Source organism: Anoplophora glabripennis, unplaced genomic scaffold (assembly GCF_000390285.2).
Source record: "Anoplophora glabripennis isolate ALB-LARVAE unplaced genomic scaffold, Agla_2.0 scaffold45, whole genome shotgun sequence".
Classification (NCBI taxonomy): domain Eukaryota; kingdom Metazoa; phylum Arthropoda; class Insecta; order Coleoptera; family Cerambycidae; genus Anoplophora; species Anoplophora glabripennis.
Window position 1 is genome coordinate 104,844 of NW_019416437.1, and position 22,046 is coordinate 126,889.

Consider the following 22,046-nt stretch of genomic DNA (forward strand, 5'->3'; position numbering starts at 1 on the left):
TTCAAATTTTCGTCGAAGCGTAACTCGGTCTGGTCTGCTTGAGAAATATTTTTTCATTTCTCCTTTCAGGGTGTCCCAATCCATAGCCACATATTCGATTTTCGATAAGTACCATTTTTTAGCAGTATCAATTAATTTTCCCACAGCTACTAACTGCATAACTTGGTTGGGCACATTATAAACAGATTGTACTAATTCCACACGTTCAAGCCAAAGGTCGACATCATCATTTCCACTGAATTCTGACAAAAGGGCAGCTATTTCGGAATTCTTTATGCTAGCCGGGGCGACTTGTGGATTTACTGTAGAATCATTATTTGATCGTTCCTGATTAGTTAACATCACCGCTCTTACAGTGGCTTGGACCAAATCTTCAATTGTAATTGCTTGTGCTGGTGTTCCCGTTGGCGTAGCCGTTGCCGCCATGGCGCCATTACCCTCGCTTCCACTTTCACTCATAATCATTAGTTTCCATAAAAGTACATGAATTTGAACAGCTCAGACCCCACACCTGACACTGTAGTAATAATAATGATGGGTAAACATAAAATGTCGGTTGGTTATTCTTAAAACAACTTTATTTTCCTTTTTTACAAAACACTAGCGAACAGAAACACAAACGCCATCTTCCCTATCTCTTCTTCTTCTTCTTTTTCTTCTTCTTGACCATTCCAACCACAGACCCATGGAGACTATCCAACGCGCGAATTTTAAATTCACAAGAAAATGTCTACAATATGTTTTATTTTTTTTCCTCAAAAAAACGGTGCATTCTACGAAAAAAATTGAAGAGACCAATTTAAACACTCTGTATCTCGGAAACAAATATTTATTAACAATTGTGCAAAAAACATACGTAAATCGTTCATGTATTGTAAATCGCCCGCTGTTCAACATTCCTTTAAAAATTTAAATGAATAGCAAATAATTTAATAGAATTAAATTAATAAACTAATTATATACCTAATATAACTTTGGGTTACAATTTAATCATTTTTATTATAACCTATTAAGTGAAATTTTATATTGCAAAAATAATTCACTTAAATTACCTACCTATTTATTGTTATCTTTACAAAATATAAAGTTTATTTAAAAAGTCCATATTATCAAATATATCGGCGTTCATATTCCGCGGTGCAAATTGTACCACAAACATTTTAAACATACATAATATAAGAGTAACAGCGTTGTCAAATTGCCGTGTTTACGAAAACGTTGGGGATGTCACAACCACCATAAGAAACATGAACTATATATATTCTTGGATGTCACAAATGCCATACAAAATATTCTGTGGTATATTAAATATACAGCAACAGCTTTTGTGTGCTGCCCCCTATATGTAATATATCGCGGAAGTACTTAAAGCGTTTAAATCACACCCCATACAATTTTTGACATCCACTTATAATTTTTTTTACAACATTGTAGATGTGATAAGCAAATTTATGATAAAAATCGTTGTGACATCCAAAATTGGATGTCACAACGTTAGGGGATGTCAAAAAGCCGGGAAATTTTTATAAAATGATGTCACAAAGTATGTTGGATAAAAGTATATATATATATTGAAATGAAATCAGATATGAGAGAACAAATCAAAATGTAAATCAAAGGTCTATTTAAAAGACAAAGTAGTAAATATGATGGTTTGAAGTGGTTATTATTTATTGTTGTTAGTATTGAATCAGTATTAGGAATCATATCCGTTACCGATATCTAATAAAAGTTAAAATGTTAGAGTATTTATAAATAGTTATAGTATATGGTATAATATTAGGTAGAAAAAAATATTAAGGGTCAAAGATATGTCATATCTTGGTCAAATCAATATGTCAAAGAAATGTCAAAAATTTAAAGTGGGATTCACATGGAATCAAGTAGTAAATAGAAAAGTAACATAAGAGTAGAGAATGAGAAATATTTTGAAGTGGAATGTAAATGGAGATTGTTAAGAAACTATAATAGGGTATAAGTGTAAAGGTTAAGTGATGTGAGGTGAGTGAAAAAGAAAAAAAAACCGGCAAGTAAAAAGAAAGCAGAACGAGATATGTAAAAAGACCTTAACAGAGGAAAAACCAAAATCAAGGTACTGGAAAAAAAAATTATTGATTAGTTACAAGAAATTAGAGAGAGAGACGTCAGAGCTTATAGAAAAATATTAAAAGAATCCGGAAGACAAGTCGAAGCAGCAGAAAGAAAACGAACTATACACATCAGCAACAGAGAGAAAGCGGAAACCAAGCAGCCAAGAGAAAGAAAGACGATCACAGGCGAGGTCCAGGAAACCAGACAAATAAGAGGCCAGAGGAGCAGCATCAGTGGCAGGTTACAAGAAAATTAATCAGAAAACGGTGTAGCAGATAGTGCCCAAGCACCTACTGAAACAGGAAAGGAAAGGAAACAAATAAAAACCGGTATATAAAAAGAAAAGGTACCTTTCTTTCTTTTAATTGTCATATAAAATTTTTGCACAGACTAATAGTAAAACTCGTTTAAAAACTTGCTATAGTTAGAATCAATCAGGTGAAACAAATTTAAGTCAGTGATATATATCAAGTATTATCAAAATATTTGGCCATTTATTTAAATTTATAGATCATAAGATTAGATATAAAGAGGAACACATTAAAATAAGAAATTACACGAGTAAATAGAAATTAAGTCCAAAAAGGCAACCAGTAATACAGATCGAAATAAATTCTTGTTTTAAGTGGTCAAAACATTGTAAGAACTTCAAAATATTTGACAAGTTGTGTGACATTTCTCATTTGAAATATTGATATACTATATTAAATACCAGATTGATATTAATAAATTAATTTAAACATCTCTTGTTTTTAAGTTGTTAGTTTGCATGGTTTCTGGAAGAATACTAGTTTGAATTGAACCAACTCCTGAGCAGGGTCTACAGCTAGCAGGGAAAAGTATACAACCAACACTACGCTAAAAAGTAAAATTACAGGTTACACTAAAACTTAATTTAAAATTAATTTGGCGCTCATATAAACACATAGAAAAAGTATCACATAACTACACCATAACAATATATTTAAANCTTCTATCAAATAATCGAATATATTTATTTTCTTGGGTATAGGGTTCTTGTCTGATAGGCCATTAAAAAATTAAGGAAGAAAAACACCAGAAAACTTTTTACTCTTAATGTTTCGTTCCCGATAAGGAACTTTATCAAAAGATTTTTAATATTCACATGTATTACAAGTCAAATTACATATTTTAAAACCTAAACAACCATTCCATATAATTTAAAAAAAATTTAATTGTTAAAAATATAGAGGAGAATAACAAAACAAACAATACAAATACAATATACAATACAATACAATACAATACAAAACAATAACAAAATAAAAAATTCTCTATATTTTTAAGTGTTCTGAACGGATGAATGCTGTTTTATTTGTGCTGGCATTTTAAACAGGTAAAAAATATAAGTATTGCTTTTTCAAAAACAATAAGTGCCTACCTAGGTTACACCAAAGTCTAGATTTACACTAAAGTTTACATTTATTATGTAAACTTTGGTTATACGCAACTGCATATTGAATAATAAATTGAAATACTAAAACTGTGTATTATTTAACATAATAAATTATAAAACGTGAAGAACGTTAATAATATTAAAAATGATAAATTGTAATAACCGTACATTGGAAAACAATCATCCGTATTCATTACATTGTTTGCAGCCGTGTGACTCTGTTTGCCATGGACTGGCTCCTGGACTATTTGTACACGTGCAAATTAAAAAGTGGGTCATTGACCTACACGGTCTGTAAAAAAGGATCGTGGTTGACCTAGATACAGGTTAACCTAGATCGGAATCACGTACCGAGTTGTTTACTTGTCTCCGTCCGATTGTTTTTTTTATCTTCTATTACTCTTTATAATTTATCTAGTGAGTGTTAGTTTTTTATGTCATTATTTTTGTAATGAAATTGAAATGGTTGTGAAATGAAATTTAAATTACTTGAACTCTTGGAGTTTTGTAACTTCAATATTAAATTTTATTTAAAGTGAAACAGAGCTAATTTCTTTGCAGCCATAATAGTCACATTTGGTCAGATGAAAACCCGCACACTACTCGTCGGTTTAGCTTTCAGAGGAGATTCGGTGTCAATGTATGGGCAGGAGTATATGGCGATCGTTTAATTGGGCCGCATTTTCTACCTGAACATCTGAATGGGCCGCGTTACTTTCAATTTTTAGTAGAATTGTTTGAAAACCTTCCCCTTCAGATGCTACGGGATATGTGGTATATGCACGACGGAGATCCGGCCCATTTTGCTCGCGATGTCCGTGTATTTTTAGACGATCAATGTCCCAATCGGTGGATAGGGAGATGAGGGCCCATAATCCTCCATAACTTTTGTATATGGGGTTATATGAATTCTGTCGTGTATCACACCGAGGTAGAGAATGTAGAGCAGTTGCGGAATCGTATCGAAGATGCCGTTGAAGAAATACGTAACAACCCCGGTTTATTCCATCGCATCCGCCGCTCATCTATCTAACGTGTATACTTGTGCATAGACGGTAACGGTAATGTATTTGAACATTTGCTTACAGCAAAAAATTAACATTATGATGTTAATAAAAATTGATTTTTGGCAAGGCATGCTCAGACCTCCCCGAGGTTCTTGCTGGGCAACAATAACAATTTAATGTGTTGATTGCATAATTATAAAAAATAATTTATAGCATTTTAAAATATTATTTGCTGACGTGAGCAAACCGTTTATTTATTGTCTTTATATGAGCGAAAATATATAAATATGGCAACGTTGCATCTAGGGTGCGTTGTTCATATTGTAGCCGTGTTCAAATTCTAAATACCCGACGACGTCAGCCGGTCAGTAACAGCCTGAAAAGGGGGTTAAATAAAGATTTGAAAATATTTTTTTCTGCTTAAATACGCATTTAATTTTTTTTGAATGACGCCATCGTATTATACTCATTTTTCTCTATCTGCTCTTAAAATTAATGACATTATGACTGAATCACCCTGTGGATTGATAGATTTTAGACATTGACATTAAATGACATTTCATAAATTTAAATGTCAAAAATCTATCAATCTATATATAAATATCAAAATAACTCAGTTTCTTGTAAGTAATCCACATTTATTTTGTAAATTATTATAATTATATCTATAACTTATAGTGTAACTGAAGAAGCAATAAAGTATTGCGAAAGCTTTTACATAGAAAAAAGAGTTTCATCTAAAAAATAGGCTTTAATCCCACTAATAAGAAGATTTTAATTATATATACAAAAGCCACGAATATATTTTCTATATATATATATATAGGGTGTTCGGATAACATGTGTCTGACGGTCGCCGTTCGATGCTCAGAAAAATGCCCGTTTTCGAAGCGATTGTACGACAAAGTGCGAAGTGTCGCTTTTTAAAGATAAGAGGCACGAAATATACTATATGGTACCTCTATTGATTTGATAGTATACTATGGATAGAATATATAGAGAATATATAGGGTATGCGTAGGTAGGTAGTTATTGTGTATTTTATATATCGTATACATGTAGTTCACTGCGCTGTCCGCTGTTTTCGATGCTCTCCATGTCCCTTTTTGTAGTTGTATTAATTTTCTTTAAATTAAAACTGTTATTTGTTTGTAGTATTTTTGTGTTGAATTTGTTTAAGTTTGTGTGCATTTAAATTTGAATAGTGTTTATCTTTTCAATTAGTTTAAAGACTAGATTAAATTTTGTAAAATGTTTACGTAGTGTTGTGCTCTAAGATGTTTGAAGAACAGTACAAAGTAAAGTACTATTTCCTTCCATGGGTGATTACTATTAACATCTGCTCTTAGAAGGGGGGCACGAATAATGATATTTTTTTTACTTGCTCAAAATTTAGCACACAAATGTTTGTTTGAAGTTAAAAAGATATTATGTAGTATTAAGTGGAAGTCTTTGTAAAGGTTTCTCCATCGTCTCAAAAAACAGCATGAGACACGTTGTAGCGTTGGATGCGATTATAGGTAAAAATTATAAATCCATTCTTATTTCCTTATTTATTAATATTACCTATTCACAAATTATTTCATGAACAATTGTAGTTGTGTACTTATCTATTTATTTGAACAAAATAATAAATTTAGTAATGCCTTCTATTTATTTCATATTTTAAAAAATATTTCATGTACAAATATTGTTTTATAAACTATAAAACTTATTATTGTCTTCAAAAATAAATATATCATTTTAACACTTAATTATTTTGTTTCTACCCCTACCAAACAACGGTCAATTTTCTAATCAGAAATAAGGTTTCTTTTCAAACCAACGTAGCGCGATTTCTATCCTAGGTCACGTGATTTATGACAAATCGCTGTCACTTTTGCGATTCTTGTTGGAACAGCTACAAAGCACAAGGCTTTCTTTTCGTGACTGAATATTGGTGAATATCTGACTTGTAGTCACTATTTCTATCTCTTTTGATCTTAGTTGTCATATGATAATTTAAATGTTTTCACTCACTTATACCACACATACGGACATACTACAACATACGATTTCACTCGCGAAAAAAAGCCTATAAGAAATCGGATTTGGTTCCATCCTGGAAAGTAGATAAACAAAACAGAAAAAAAAAGAATTATGTAGGTACTTTCTGAGTATGAGATATTTCTGGTTAGAGAAAACTAAATTTATAAAATCAACCTGATCAACAGATCCTTTTGGTGCAGAGTTATTTGGTTATTTTTTTCTTTTCATTATAACAGAAATAACTAAATAGAATAATAAATAGAGAATAAATTTCTATTAATAATAACAATACTACAATACTTCGTAGTTTTTAGAAAATCATGACTATGCTGATGGTATTAACATACTTCTGAAATAATATTTTACTTTAGGTAAACCAAAGTGTTCACCCATGAGAAAACTTGTTAATGGATTTATTACCACCTCTAAACTTGCCTATGACCCTGGAGATGAAATAGAAGTAATTTGTAATGCAGGTTTTGTTTCAAACTCAAAAGTGAAGCCAACATGCTTGCCTAACGGCGAATGGTCAATTGAAGTATATAATTGTATGAATAATTTCACAGAAGAAAGGTTATAATTGGAATACTGACTAATATTGTACTCAGATAATAAAATTATGGAACATCTTTATTTATCTTATCTTATATTTATTTATTAAATCTTAATTTAAACCATCAATTCTAAATTCCACAAATTTCTCAAGAATTGAACAAATGAAACTAGTGAGCTAGGGATAAACAAGACTATCTACGTAGTAGAAGAGTTATCTTTGAGCTATCTATTATTGGTTATAACCCAGGTATCTTATTCCTGTAGTAGTGAAAAATTTATTAACAATACTTGCGGGTTTTTGAATTTAGTTAGTCCTGAATTATTGATTATTTTGAAGATATCGCAACAGTATTCCTCTGCCATCTCCGCTTTGGTTTTACTGATGTTTAATTGACATACATCTAATTCTTAGTTGTTTACATTATTTTTTTAAGACGGACTATTTTTATGACAAAGACTTCACTTCTAGGCTTCTGCTGGATCCACTTATACCACAGATATGGATTTTTTAAAAGAGAATCTCCTTTTAATATCTGTGAGCAATTTAACATAAAAATTTAAGCAAGTTAAAATAGCATTTAATTCTCGGGGTGATTTTTTTTATTTCCAGTAGACTTGTGCTTTTGTTATCATTTTTCATCAAAATGTCTATTATTATGACCCATATTTAGTTTATTTTTTGTTTTTAAAATATTGCATGTATGTGATACAAGCCTGCAGTTTTTTTGTTTTTTGACCGAATTCAACATTTTTTTTTTTCTAGAATGTAGGATCAAAAAACTATCTAACTTTAATGCTGCTGTTTTTATTAATGCAATTCACGGCCAACTAACTAGAACGCGTTTTTTTATGTCAAAACAGCTAATTGGTATTAGCGATTTTTTTCCAAAAAAACAGATTACGTATTCCCAATCAGCATCCCTTAAAATGTCTTATCACCAAGTTTCATCAAATTCGATACATCTTCAGATGAGCACTAGTTGGCCGTGTATTGCATTAATAATAAACAGCAGTCAGATAGAGTTTTTTTTCCAAAAAACAGATTACGTATTCTCATTGAACATCCCTTAAAATGTCTTATCACCAAGTTTCATCAAATTCGATACATCTTCAGACGAGCACTAATTGGCCGAGCCATTGCATTAATAAAAAACACCAGTATCACAATCAGATAGAGGTTTTTTTTATCCTACATTTCATAAAAAAAAATTAAATCGGCCAAAAAATAAAGAAATTACAGGCTTGTATAACATTTCGCGACATCATGGAGTGCTCGCCTAAAGATGTATGGAATTTGATGAAACTTGGTGGTAAGACGTTTTAAGGGTTGTTCAATGAGAATACGTAATCTTTTTTTTTGGAAAAAAATTGCTAATACTGATCAGCTGTTTTGATGTCAAGAAAACGCGTCCTAGATGGCCGTGAATTGCATTAACAAAAACAGCAGTATCACAGTTAGAGTTTTTTTCACCCAAATAAAAATTTTTGTAATCGGCCAAAAAATAAAGTTACAGACTTGTATCATATTTCGAAAAGGTGTTGCCAAACGTGAGGGGGATATAGAAAACATTGTGGTAGAAAATTTTTGCATATAAACCCCTAGTCGGAAATAAGCAGTTTTGGCCCTGGAGCTATTTTTGTCCAAAAACGTAAAGTTATCTCGGTGACACCAAATTACTTTGATGTTTAAGTTATTTTTGTTAAGGATAACGCAAAAAATGATTTGAAACAAAATAAACACGTTTATCTCTTCTGATAAGTGTTTACCAACTGCATGTCCTACACACGATGTTCGTAAAAATTTATTTTATCCACAACTGTGTGATAAAAACTCTATTGTGTGAGGAATAGTGAAACGAATGAACAGAGCTGTCACGTAATAAATGATCGGACCTAATTGAGTGATTCACATTTGTTTTGTTTGCGACGAAAGTCGTTGAAATGGACCAATTTACGTTCGAAGAGTATGCAGACATGCATCTTATTTATGGCGACACAAGATACAACTCTAAAGAAGCCAAGCGCTTTCCGAATCACCGACAACATTTTCGTCAATTCTTCATCAGTTAAGAGAGAAAGGCAACTTAACATTTTGAGTCAATTAATTGTTTATTATATCATTATTAATGCATTTCGATTTGACCTTGAGAATATTACATCAATTCAATTTTTTTTTTTTTTTGACAACAGAAACAAACTTGTAACATAAGAACTGTCCAATATGGGCACCGTTTTCTGCAATACAAAAACTAATTCTACGCAAAAAATTAAAATACACTCTTTTCAGTATTCTTTCACCATGCAAATTGTAAACGGTGCCAACAAAATTCACAGAGTACAGTTTCTATTTTAAGGCCTCCCAAATAAAAGAAAGGATTGAAGTCAGGTGAACGTTATGGCCAGTGAACTAAGGCATCCTGTCCCCTACCTAACCATTTTCCTGGGTGCTTTTAAATGTTCTCTTATATTGCGACTGAAGTGCGCTGTCGCTCTGTCATTCTATACTAATGTGATTATGTAGATTAACAGGCAGTTAACAAAAAATATCAGCAGGGTATTCTGCAAAAAATGTAAATAACTGTTGCCATCGACTTGATAATCGAATATGATCAAGGAAAATTGATGAACCAATCCAAAACTTTAGTATACTAAATTCATGCAGGAAATGTTTTTGAACAATGACATTGGGATTTTCATCTGCGTAAACGTGCTGGTTATACAGGGTGTCCCTAAAAGATCTCTACAAAGCTCCACCAGATGCAGTGCGGCTCAAAATAAGTCGATATAACTAAACTTACCTTAGTTCAAAGTTGCTCTGTTTGGACGGTATACGGCCTTGAAGTTGCAATTTTGAAATCTTTTTTTTTATAAATTTAAAAGGCCTTATTCTTTTGTAAAAACTTAGTAAGCTGACACCGCTCTGTAGGACAATAAACCCAAATCAAAATTATGAGTAATATCAATCTATTGGCGTAGAGCTTGGGTTTTAAGTAATTACACCTTCAATAATTCTATGCCAATGGAAGAAGATAATTTTAAGTATATAACTTCCTTAGTTACTCCTTAAGTGTGTCAATCAGATAACTGAATGATAACTAGCGGTATCTCTTTAAAATTCAGTCAATGGCGTGTTTGATTGCTCTTAATTAGCACACTGCGAGCCAGCTAATTTTTGTCGGGGAGCAAGGCAGTAGGTGAGGAGTATATTTCCTCATTACAGAAAAGTATAAATAAGCTAGGCCTGGGCGCCAGCCGTAACAAGTCGACAAAAGGAGAAAGGAACTTTGATCTTAAAATGCAAATTTTAATGTATACTAAAATTTATAAAAAATCAATGACTTAGATTTGCAGTGTAGTAGTAAGTAGGACAATTATGTTTATAAATTATTAATAGTATACATTTCAAAAGTATGTTTTAGTTTGTATTGGTAACCTATGATGTTGAAAGTAGGTTGCAATTGTACAACTATCTGCTAAGTCGGCAAGGACGCGATGTCCCACATTCTTATAATTGTAACTCACCAAAAGATATGGAATAAAACATTCAGAGACTACTGTTTTCCAAGTGAAGCCGTGCCTTATGATTTTCGATCTTGCCCCTAATGAAATAAACTAACAAAGTTCAATTTACCACATTGCGATCCAACAGTTGAGAGCCCAATGGAGTTTTCTTTGGAAAATATACAATGAGTGAAGTGAAGTAAAATTAGTACGAAATGGGCGCAAAGCAAACAAAGGAGGAAGTCATCAACGTACAAACAGGAAATGACCAGGCCAGTACCAGTACATACTTATCAGTACAGGAAAGTCTTGGAGTGTTAGCGTTCATTGGCTTGTTCATAACGATTATGTGTATTGGAAAAATCTTGATATTCAAAGGTTGTCGGTCCGACTGAATAGGCGAATCGACAGAAGAGTTCGAAAGGAAGTCTGAAGGAGCCAGGAACTGTAAAGCATGTCATCGTCCTAGTGAATAGTGCGTCAGTGTAAAGAAAAGTGAGTGAGGCAAATGTTGGAGACGTTGCGGAAATGAAAAGGTTTCTTAATACCAACAACGGACAACTTCAAGGACATCTACGAGGAACTCAGAGTGTTTAACCGTAATTTAGGAAAGGACAATGCGGAAAGGAGAAGTAATTTGGAGGTAACTAGGAAGTATATTAGTAAATTAGATAAAATTAGGAATGAGGTAATTAGAGAAATAAACGAATTTCGCAATAAAGCAAGTAGGTACTTCGGAGGATGTGGAGCAAATAAATTCAATTATTGCAGCAACACAGAAGTATATATTAGTAATTGATGATATTCTAAAACGTAGGTTAGACAGTTTAGACTAGTGGTAATTGTAGTAGTTTAGCGAAATAATCAGATTGTGAATGTAAGTTAGTGCAGGTAGACATCAAAATGGCTGAGAAATTTGATTTAAGAACAGCTGTACCTATAATTCCAATAATGACGAATACTAGAGATTCGGTTTTGCAATAGAAGTATACGATAGTTTATTAGATAATGAGAGCAAAAAATTATTGACAAAGTATGTTCTTAAAACAGGATTGCCAGCAAGTGCTAAATTAAAACTACAAGATGTTTACCTTTTGAACGAGGCTCTTGTGGCTGACGTAAAAGCTAGGTTTTTGATCAAGAAGTCGGCAGCTGCTCTATCATTGCAATTGTATAATTCCAAGCAAAATCGTAAAACAATTGAAGAATATGGTAAAACCATAGAAGAATTAATGTCAAATTTAACCATTGCTCAGGTCAATAACAATGACGAGGCAGCTACTGTCTTGGCAAGAGCAAACGAGGGAATAGCTATTAATACTTTTGTCAACGGTCCCTCTGATAGTGATAACTTAGGTAAAGGCGAACACATTAATAAGAACAATAAAATAAGGATAACAGGTATTGCTAGTGCAACGTCGGCTGTTGGAACAGCTGATTTACCTTAGGTAGTAGTACTATAAAACATGCATTCTACGTAGTAAGCAATTCTAATAATAGTGAAATACATGGCAAACTAGGATCTGATTTTCTTACGAGATACAAAGCTATAATAAATTACCAAGAATTTTGTTTCGTTTTTCAATCAAATTTTCGAAGAGAAAGTTCATCTCTATTTCAACTACGATAATTACGCTATAATACCGGCCAGGTGTGAAATAGTCAAATACTTTTCTATAGACAGTAATAATGAATGCATTGTGCTACTAGAGGAAATTTGTGAAGGTCGGCAGGTATTATCGCGCGACCGCATAATAATAAAATTCCAGTTGGAATATTAAATATTGCTGATAGGGAAATTTGGTAAAAGAATTTTAAACCTAGGACAGAAGAAGTATTAAAATTTGAATGTTTCGAATTCTCGGAAACATTAATGTCGGTAGATAGAGTAGAAAAATTGTTAGATTTGGAATCGTTGAGTAAAGAAGAAAGAGTTTCAGTAGAAAAAATTTGTGCGAAATTCGCACAAATTTCAAATTCGTTTTTCACTTAGAGGGCGATCCAGCTACCGTTACTGTACGCAAACAAAATATTTGACTGAGGATGCCACACCAACTTATATAAAACCATACAGAATTACACATTCTCAGAAGTCAGAAATTGGTAAACAAGTATTTAAAATGCTGAAAGATGGAATAATCAAACCGGCCGTGTCGCAATTTTTAGCACCATTATTAATCGTTCCAAAACGTGCGGATAGCAACTAGTTCAATCAATCTGTCACGGCCTTATATTAAGTTTACAAAAAATACCACCTGGAAACAAAAAATATGATGATATAGAAAAAGATTCTAAGAAAGATAGTGTATTTTTCCTGTGGCGTATAAACGGCGAAGCTAACCTAAAAAATTCATTAAAGTCAAAAAAACAGTTTTTCGCTAATAAAAAAAAACTTGAACTCCAATCGAAAAAAGTTAAAGGAGAAAGTTGTAACTATTAAATCGATTCGTATTTTTAAATATATCGATTGCCATATTACTTTTCGAGATATAAAAACCGTTGCATTATATGAGAGAACGTTTACATATAATTATAAAATGTACAGTAGTATCTCTCTAAAACTAAAACATTGCTCAAACGAAGTTTTCAAAAAATACTGTCAGTGCTACTATATGAAACTCAAAATTAATGTAGTAACCTCTTGTTTCATCTATTGTTTTATTTATTGTTTCTATTCTATTGGTTCATATATTTTTTCATTTATTGTTTCATTTATTTATAAAACATATCTATCCGACATTTATATACATACTTAGTAAGTTCCCTATTCACCTTTATAACTAAATCATTTGATTATTATTGGCTTAACTAATTCTCTATGTTTAATATACGACGATGTCCATAGTTTGGTTGAAGTGGTAGAGCAGAGACAGACATGTTGTCCATATCTGAACTTCGCCATGAAATTTGCATTGTTTCATACAGATTTATTTATTTTATCTACATGTTTTGTTGTATATAACTTTGCAAATAAAGACTATTATTATTATTGATGGAAACGGGAAAACATATCAATTTTTCAGGAAATTTCACCGAAAGACCAATTTCCATAAGGTGTGTGCGGGGTCCTTTCAACAAAATCGGCTAAAGGATTATTAATATTTAAAAAAAAAGTTTAACACCTTGTAACTTGAAAACGAAGCATTACCAGGCGTATGTCTATATAAACTTTTCGTCTTAGAATCACTCAAAAAATCACCCCTTGAAGTTTGGCCACGCACTTAAATAACGCATCATATACACTGCATTTGCAAAAAAAGTACTATAACAGCGTCATACAATGAGTGGTCTTGTCCCTACATAATTTCTCCATCTCATAATACACCAGTAAATAAACAATGTTAGGCTTTCAAAAATAATTAAAAATGAGAAATCATTTATGTTCAGGAGACGAAAACAGATATATTTTAGAATTTTTTGAAGTGCAGTGTGTATTTTGTATTTGTCTGGTTTTTTTCAGAGTGAAATTTTTGGTTAGGTAAAACTGTTTTCACAAAAATAACCCTTGACTGATCCTTTTGGTATAAGGGTTTATTTCTTTATTTTTTTATTTTCTTTTCACAAAAAATTCCCAACAAATAAGGAAAAGAAAACTAAAATCGTGTTTTTAAAAATGAAGAAATCGATTTCATATAATATTTATTTGAAACATTTTTGTATAACTAACTAAGCGTTGGGAAAACCCCTCATTATGAATAATAAATCCTGATAAATACCTGAGACACAAGCCATGGAGTTGTCCTTTATTCGCGTCTGAAACTAGAATTTGATGTTAGTGGTGATGAAATAGAAATCTAAAAAACTAGAAAATAAGTTACATCACAACTGTAAAGAGAAATTACCCCAAACTTTCAAATTAGTTTGTCTACTGACGACCAACTCGTAAAACGTACTTTAGCGGACTAACTTCGAAGATTATACGTCCCAGTGGTGAATGATGATGGTAACCGGTTACTGGAGATGGACATAAAATTTACGGAAAAATGCTTCGTTTGCGAGATACAAGTTGCACGAGATTGAAAAAATTTCAACAATTTTTGACGTAGGTACCTCAGAAATTCGTTAAGCAATTTTTTCCTAATTTGTCACGGAAGGTATTACTTAACTTAGTCCTTCACTGTCGGGTACAATTTCATGTAAATGCAAAAAGCTAGAGACACACAAACTTGTCGACGGTCCTTTTATAAAAAATAAATGGATGGTACGCTACCGTGTAAAGCAGAAAAAATTACATATAGGTATTTCACATTTTCTGTGATTTTAAGTGTAAAGAATTGTTTATTAAAAAAATTTTCTTCAGGTTGGCAGAAATCAAAAATTAAAAAAACATATATTTGTATATCGTTAAAATGAATATGTTAATGGACTAGGCGGTATCTGTTTTGGTTTGGGTGAATCGTATATCCACGGAGATTTTTTGCTTTTTGGCTTTCAAATATCACTAAAAATGAAAATTTTTCTATGCGCATAAAAAAAACGTGGCCTTAACTTTTGGCGACACAATATGTTTAAAAAATTCGGAAAATGTCATATTCTTCTTCCTATTTAATTACGTATCTTTTCAAGAGTTGATTTTAGGTGAAAATGAAAGAGGGAAAAATGTTTGTAAGTAATTAATTTTTTTACAAAATATGGCTGTTACAAATCGGATGGATCATGATTATTATTGTAAAAATCGAATAAACATTACTTTTTAGGAAATTTTTTTGAGGTCTTTAAATTGGGTGTAGGATCTTCATACTTGGCTCAAGAAAACTTCATGTTATGTAGAATCATCACTCCAAATTTCGTCAAAATCGGTTGTATAGATTTTGTATAATAATTTTGCAATCCAGATTTTGAAAAAAAATTTTCAAATGTTCAAAATTTTGCACAGCAAAACCTAAGGCCCTTAGATACTTGAAAATTTAATAACATAGAAGGGCTCTCAACCTTTCAAACGCTTTTTGAAAAATTCGAATCCGTCAATTAGGAGAGCTCTGGCGCTTGTTTAAACATTGGTCGAATTTTTGTACTTATAAACAATTAGAATAACTTTGTGAATATTCAATCAAATAGCTGTCCAAGTTTTGAGTAAATAAAATTTGAAGACAAACAAAGAATAAATAAAGAATTCCATTCCGGTTAATGAGGAGCAATACAAATACGCAATGTACAACAGTGAATCAATTCATTTCAAAAACGTCCATTTATACAATTACTTCAAAGAAGAAAGTGAGGTTTAACAACATTTGATCGGCGTACTGAAGGCAAGCACACTGTACTTGCGTACAACTTAATTTCTATCTCAAAGGAATTCACAATTTTCAATTTGTCATTGATTTGACGCGAAGCGGAATTCAGATAAGTTTTTGCGTGCGGGAAAGCCACTTTGCGCACGTGTTAGTAACAAAATTTTTCCTACGAGCTACTTATCAGAAACCAACAAAAATTAAAAAATGATAATTTATCCAATAAATTTTAATTAAAGTTGAAAGAAAGTACTATACTACAAAAAATTACATAACAATAAAAAATAATAATAGAAAATTAAATTATTTATCCATCATATTTATAACAAAAGAACAATTAAGGTTGATTTAACTGAGGACAGTTGTACAAATGGGTTGATGAAGGTTAACTCAACTCAAAAAGGCAGTTGTTTATATGGCTTGATGAAGGTTGATTTAACGCAGAATGGTAGTCGTTGTTGACGTGGTTTGATGAAGGTTGACTTAACTCACAAGAGCAGCTGTTCATATGGTTTGATGAAGGTTGACTTAATGCAGAAGGATAGTTGTTCGTGGTTAATAAATTCGACATATATTCAATGTAGCTCTCGGCGACAGTCGTCGATTCCTAGCCTCCGAGTCGCTTGATATTAGTGATTCCTGCTCCAGAATCGGCCAACATGGTAGCCGAGGAACAACGGAGACCATGTCCCGTATACTGCTGTGGATTTTTCAGTTGTGGATATGCAGCTATTTCCGAAAGCATTTTACCGAATGAATTTATTCCAAAACATTGAGTGCTTCTTGTCCATACTGCATAGAAAACGCCTGTGCGAAGTGTATGGTTTTCGCAAATTAGCACATTTAGTTGTAAATAATGTCCCTTATTTGTATCATACTACAAATATTCTTAAAGTATTGTTTTTACTGTCAGGGATTTTGATAACTATCAAATTTCCTTTGCAAATCTCATCGCGCCTGTAAGAACTGACCAACCCAAATATGGCGCACTTTTATTAGAAGGTAAAATTGATCAGGTGCGTGTATTCCATAAATTTAGAAACTTCGCTTTTGTCAACAACTTTGACCTTTTTAGGACGATATTTTGCTTTTTTCAAAACGATGTTAGCTTGAAATATTGACTTACATCCAGTTTTTTTTTTACTTTAAGGACACTTTTTAACATAGAATAATTACTCCATTAAGTATATGGCTGAAATGTTTTTTCGTAAATCTGCAAAACAGGTTAGGAACACCTCCTCCTTGATACTATTTGTCCCTTTGTTGCGGCATCAGTATTCAAAATATTTATATTGTTGCTCATGTTTTTGTTTAGATTTGGCGGGTAATAAATTTAAACTTGCAGCCTTTAGCATGAAATCTGGTAGTTCCTCGCTAGAGCTGTTCATTTTAACAGCATTTAAACCTTTTTATAATTTGATGGGACGAAACGTGTCGGTGTTTGTACTTAGATTTTTGCTGAAATAGAAATGAAGGAAAAATCTAACATCTTGTGTCAAAGTCGACAGGAGCCTGACAATATCAAGCAACGTGCTCCGTTATTTATCACTATACCAAATAGTTAAAAAATATTGTTTTTTTTGTTTTAGGCTGAAATACAACTATCGGGAATTACGATTAAAAGGTAAAAGAGAAAACACGGGCAACAGCTTCTCACATTGCATAAAATAGTCTACAGCTACTAAAATAAATATAAGTGTTCTCTACCAATGAGATTTTTAAGTAGTTTTACTTCTCTGCACTCAGTGCGGAAATAGTATATTGTGCAATAAGTGCGGTAAGTTGTCTATTGCCCACGAGAGCGGAGTTCGTGCGCTCATCAGCTCAAGTGGGCAATAGACAACCGCACGAATTGCACATACTATTTTTTATTACAAATGCAGCGAAAACTTAAGAGTCCAGGAGGGCAGCTCCGGTGGGGTCCACATATTTTTATTCAGTTTAAGTTGACAGAAATAAATGTCATTTAAATGTCACTTTTTAAAAATAATATTTTCGAGTATGTAGGTATTTAAATTGTGCGTGTTTTATTGGCAATTTGCGTGCGACAAGTAATATTACCGCACGCAAATAAATAGAGTGGGCAAACAGCTAGTTTACCGACCTAGAAAACTTGCGAAAAGATAGGATATCCTTTCTTTTCGCTTATTTTTTAGGTCGGTAAATAGCTGTTTGCCTACTTTATTTATTAGCGTGCGGTAATCACACTCGTCGCTCGCGAATTGACAATAAAATACACAAATCTAGAGCCTAAAGCTCGAAAATATTATTTTACCTACGACCACTACTGTAACTACTTAAAAACACACCGTCTGCGCTCAATGTAAGATTCCTATTACGTACGGTAAAAAAATCGCACAGTTTTCCTAGAAACCGCCTAGCAACGGCCAATACAATACTGTTTGTTACCAAGCTGTGCGTTTTTTTTTACCGTACGACGTAATAGGAATCTTGCATTGATCGCAGACGGTGTGTTTTTAAGTATTTAAAGTAGTGGTCGTAGGTAAAGTATAGTACGTAATACGTGGTGTAATGCAATTACGCACTCATAGAATTACGCACTCGCCGCTACTCGGCGTCGTACGTAACTTTTCCATTCGTGCGTAAAATGCTTTTTACAACACTTATTACGTAATATATTATTAAAAAAGCGACATTTTAATGACAGTTTATAGTTGTTTATGTCAACCTAAAATGAATAAAAATCTGAAAATAAATAAATTAAATTATGTGAAAACATAATTGAAGTCCTACAATTACCAGAAATACACACTGCATTCGTAATAAAAAATAGTATGCACAATATGCTATATCCACACGGCGCGGCGTGCAGAAAAGTGTGCGTACGAAAATGCATGCGGAAAAGTATTACTTTACGCACGCTCGTAGGAAAAACAATTGTAGAGTTAGAAGATCGAGTAGAAAAATGTACCTACAACATTAATGTCAGATTTTCGTTTAATTCAGAGTGAAATAAAATGCATTTGCGATGATTCAGATTTAGAAAAACAGTATTTAGGGCGCAACGATTTATTGCGAGATACCATTCAGTAGTTGCCGAAGCAAAGACACTATTAAATATGTCATTGGCACCTTGCAATATTACCAATACAAATCTATTGACTAATTTGATAGTGTAAAATTGCCTCCAATTGATCTCGTCAAATTTAGTAGGGATTTTCATAACTGGTACAAAAATTATCTTAGATCATGTTTAGAGGGCGAATCATTACAATACAATCATTAGAGTTTTTTTCAGATAATTTTAACAATGCTGGGGATTTATTCTGTGATGCATATAACAGTTTTAGGCAATTGCAATGTGAGAGCACTATTTGACTTCGAAATTTTAACAAAAGAGTCACGTTCGGGTTAAAGAAATTTAATTAACAATGTGTGTGCATTTAAGAGATTTGGAAACTCTAAAGCAGCCCTCAGAATACCGGGACAAATTAATTGTTTATCTAATTTCTACCACATTTGACAAATCATTTTACAAATCTCCAAAATTGTCACATATTAAAGAGTTCATAAATAATAAAGCAGAGTATTTGGCTAATATTAAAGAAAAAGGCAATTCATAAAGGAATAAAGCAAATGTATCTCTTGTCTTCAAAAATACAATGTAATTTTGGTAAACCCAATCATGTGATTTATAAATGTGACAAATTTTTAAAACTCAAGAAAGACGGCAAAACTCTATGCATTAACTGTTTACGCCTAGGTCATACCTATAAAGACTGTACATTAGACATTAGATAATTGTAAAAGCTGTAATCGTAAACACAATACATTGCTTCAGTTAAATAAACAAAGAATCTGAAGAATCCAAGTCGCCAGGTAAACAAGGAAAAGTAAAGTTCAGTCAGTTTTGCTATGCACTGTTGCAGTTTTAATTTCTGATGATTTGGGTAAGTTTCACAGAATAAAAGAAATTTTAGATTGTGGCTCACAGCCCAGTTTTATTTCTTCCAGAGTGTAAGCAGATTAGGATCAATGAATATCCAACAAATATTTCAATGTGTCATCCAATTTGAAATATCAATGTCGCGTTTTTATCAAATCATTTAACAATGATTTCTCTGCCAAGATTTCTTACTTTGTACTGCAGAACATAACTGACAGTTTGCTATTTTTTAAGATTAATGATAATTCTTGGAACATTCCAACGGTTATAAAATTAGCTGATTTAATGAATCAGGTTCATGTTCTCATTGGTGCAGACACTTTTTTAGAACATCCCGATTCCTGAAAAGTAAGTCATAGACCTTGTAGTTTATAAAGTCTCCGGTCTTGGTAAAGTTCTGTCTGTTCTACAAAATTCAAAATTTAGTTGGTTAGTGCCTGGAGTTGTCGATCAAGGTAAGCCAAACCTTCAATGCAATTTTCACGATTTGATGGAAGTGAACTCACGTGTTTTGGGAAATGGGAAGAGCTATAAGTGAGTCAACGACCGCAGCAAATGTTAATTGTGAGAATTATTTCAATACCATATTTTAAGATATGGAAGTGGCAGATTTGTTGTTAAAATTCTAATGCATTCTTCTGAGTATCATTTGGGTGATTTGATGACATTCGCAATGAAAAGGTTACAAGCTTAGAATACAGGTTCCAAAGAAATATTAGTTTTAAACTTAGGTCATATATCATTGTTAGCATTATCAAGCAAGTCACATATCATATTTTCTTACGTATCATGGAGTTATTCAACAAGATAGTTTGACAACTAAATTAAGGGTAGTGTTTGATAGTTCATCAAAGTGGATTTTGTTCGTCAATCCTTCTTCTATTATTTGATTCTATAATTACATTTGAAGAATATGCAAATACGGTGGGTCCAGCTCTAAATGTTTATAAGTAGTTTTTCGAACAAATATTGCAAAATTTCTAATTGTTGCTAAAATGGCTAAAATAAGAGTAATAAGTAAGAGATTATTTAAATATGACATACCCTGACGGTGGATTGGACGTTCACCGGACTTAAATCCTCTAAATTTCCACACTTGGGGTCATGTTAAGGAAATGATTTACGTAACTCCAGTAAATTCGATTGATGAATGAGGAAGTTGCATCAAATTTTCTTTTGAAGCAAAATTTATTTAAAGTGCAGAAAATTAGTATAAAAGTATGTTTCTATATGTAAAACCCCTTTAAACTTAGCTATTAATATGTAATTAATTATTAAAGTATTGTATATAATTAGGTAGGCGAAAACGGTCCCTAACTGGTCAAGCAATTTGTAACGTCAGGATCCGGTATATGAGTGTTAAGACTGTCAAGACGCGGGAGGCTGGCGCTGTCATTGCATTGCTGTCATTTAATCTTGTGTTGAATTAGTTTGTGTTCGCATTGAATTCTGAGTAGTTTTGAGTAGATAGTCTTAGTGTATAAATTTAAAGACAAGTTTCGTTAATTTTCATAGAGAACATTTTCACAATATCTACCCAGGCAGCGTTAATGCGTGGCGGCTTCAGGATCAGAATTACAACACGAGAACGTGAAAAACATAACAGTGTCTGAACATAAATATTATAGTAGGTACCCATGTGTAGTTCCACAACACTAACTGCCCCCAACAAACTATTTAATGTACCAAAGGATGAGAAAATGAGGAAGAAATCATGCAAACATATTTTATGGAACATCTATTTTTGACAAACTATCAGATTGCTCTTGGACAAATTCAGCTTCTGTAGCGATAGAATGTACAGTTTTTAAAATAATTAACAATACTGTGTTAAGTAAAAGTAAATAATATAAAATCTATCCGGCACACGTAGTTTGCATAAACACAAATGAGTAAGAGTGAGACAGACTACAGAACACGACTGTACACAACTCGTTTAATTTGGATCGATACCGGATCGTGACGTAAGAATCAGCCGTCTTTGTTTAAGACTGCGTTTTAGTGCATAGAGAATTATTTTGAATTTATATATATTTTTTATAGGAACACTATTAATTAAAAATTTAAAATTTATGTGGCAATTGACTTTTTACGATGAAAGGAATTTAATAAGAAAAGAAAAAAAATGTGAAACTGCCCCATTATGGCAACGAATTCAACAAGCCTTTCAAAGAATTCGTAATACACCCGGGATTTTTTAAAGAATAATATCTAATATCTCACAAGGTGGTCACTTCCAGCGCCTACTCTGATATTTTACATTATTTCCAGTTATACAATTTTTATAATTACGTGTTCACCCTTAAATT